This window comes from Phaseolus vulgaris, chromosome 2 (assembly GCF_051622355.1).
Source record: "Phaseolus vulgaris cultivar YP4 chromosome 2, ASM5162235v1, whole genome shotgun sequence".
NCBI lineage: Eukaryota > Viridiplantae > Streptophyta > Magnoliopsida > Fabales > Fabaceae > Phaseolus > Phaseolus vulgaris.
Genome location: NC_143499.1, coordinates 26,093,074 through 26,095,233, shown reverse-complemented (window position 1 = coordinate 26,095,233; position 2,160 = coordinate 26,093,074). Strand labels below are relative to the sequence as shown.

The 2,160-nt window shown below is 30.3% G+C and overlaps 1 long non-coding RNA gene across 1 annotated transcript; it reads right to left on the bottom strand.

Annotated features, from left to right (window-relative positions):
• Nucleotides 1-248: 248 nt before the first annotated feature.
• Nucleotides 249-1,279, bottom strand: LOC137811106 (uncharacterized). Its single transcript, XR_011081031.2, has 2 exons — nucleotides 1,036-1,279; nucleotides 249-545 (listed from the first exon to the last, which is right to left on the bottom strand). It is a non-coding gene; the product is annotated as an uncharacterized LOC137811106 (long non-coding RNA).
• Between the last annotated feature and the right edge of the window lie 881 nt (nucleotides 1,280-2,160).

The window sequence follows — 2,160 nt, the reverse complement described above, 5'->3', positions numbered from 1 at the left end:
ATGCTTTTTTAATAGTTATAGCAAATAAAATAATAATGATACTAAAAATATGCATACTTGTTTTAGGAAGTGCATTATATATCTTTCAAACAACTCTACTTGAATATATTATATTTTATTTTAAGAGTGAATGTAAATATATTTTATTTCTCACTAAATTTTTTTGTAGACCCAAACTTTCTGTCCAAGTGCTCTAATTTTATTTTTCTTTTGCCATCTTTCATTTAATTATTTAATTTGAAAAGATATGTTAAATAGTATATTTTATTTTCCTAAATTTAAAAATATATATTTTTCTTCTTTTTGAATTGAATCAATAGTTTTCTTGTCTCTTTACCAGATACTTAAAAGTACAAGAATCCACTATTCTTACATGCAACAAATATCAATAGGTCATTTACATAACACATGTCAATAGTGCTTGATCATAACGGTCATGGTATTGCGTCACACCATTTAAAGCCACAGAAAATAATGAGCATTGCCATGGCAGTATGGCAATGCAACAGTCACGATCACTGCAGTGGTAATCCGATCCAATCTCACTGCAGTAAACATCATTATCACTGAGTTTGGTTGATGGTGGAGAAGGAGGGGCAGATTTGCAGAGAAAGAGATTTGTGGAGTTTTGGATGGTTCAATGATGAATAAATAAATATCTAAAGAAAGAGGGGGAATACCTTGCAAATATAGGAAAGAAATGTTCTGAATAGCTTATGTTTCAAGTATACTTATAAAATAATATATACTTTTTTAAGTACGTTTGTACCCATAATTCATTATGAGACCCATAAATAATGTAGACATTCTTTTATAATAATAATAATAATAAAATAATTAAAAAATAATCTTTTACTTTTTACTGTTGTTTTTCCATCAAACAGCTTTTCTTTTAACTTATTTCCTACTTCTCTGTCCTCTCTCTCCTCCCTTTTCTTCCTTTTCCTCAAATTTTTATCATCTCTACCAAACTGCAGACACAGTTTTTTATCCCCTAACTTTGAAGGGAAAGGTTCAAAGCATATTCATACTCACCTCTGCAACATGCTCTGCTCAGTTCTCTCTGTATTGTCTCTGGACAATACCCAGTCAAACATCTATTCTGGCATTTTCCAGCAAAGCCAAGATTTCTATAACATGCTCTCTGCTCTCTATCCTTGACTTCTATTATTGATAGAAGGGTTGAACTTAAATTCTGATTTTCATTCAGTGATTTCAAATGTATGTAAGGATGCATTTTTTTTCAGCATTTACATACACACAGTATAAATTATGTCATCTGCATTTCAAAATTTTAAATAGCAAGAATTAATGTCTGTGAACCAATGTAAATCAGAATAATATTTAGGTTAACTTGGCATTCATATTTTTTTCCAAGTGTTTGCAGTTTGTGCAAGATAACTATGAAGAACGAAACAAAAAAAAAAAAAAAAAATCAATGCAACATAAGTGACAATAATCATAGACTAAATGAATCTCTAGACTTTCAATTACATTTTAAATTTCTCACAATAGACATCATTGAGGCTGCTGTTTCATCACAAATAATACAAATTACCTGGATTTCCTATATCAGAGCTTCCTTAGATTACTATTAGAATCTGGTGACACTGTCAGCATGGAATTACTTATACTTTTCACATCATTTGAAAAAATATTGCTACATCCAATAGAAATCAAAGCATTGAATTCACATCATTTGAAAAAATATTGCTACACCCAATAGAAATCAAAGCATTGAATTCACATCATTTAAAAAAATATTGCTACATCCAATAGAAATCAAAGCAATCTTGAATTTTTATATATGAAAGTCCCGTTGCCTTGTGCATTAAACATTCAAATCAACCTCAAGGAAAACAGAGAAACATTTGACAGAGCTAATATGCAAATTTAAATTAAGAATGTCTAGTCTAAAAACTGATGACCCTGAGACTCACAACCCCCATCAAGCCTTTCATCCCTGCTTCATATCCTAGAAGTTCACCCATAAAAATTGCTTCATAAACTTAAACCTTCCATTCCAACAAAAAGTATCAAACAATCTGAAATAACATGAATTAGGATAAGCACAAGCACCACAATAAAATGCATGACCTTAAACTTTGCATCCATAACATCCACTCTAATTCAACCAAAGTCCAAACAGAGTCAGAAAAA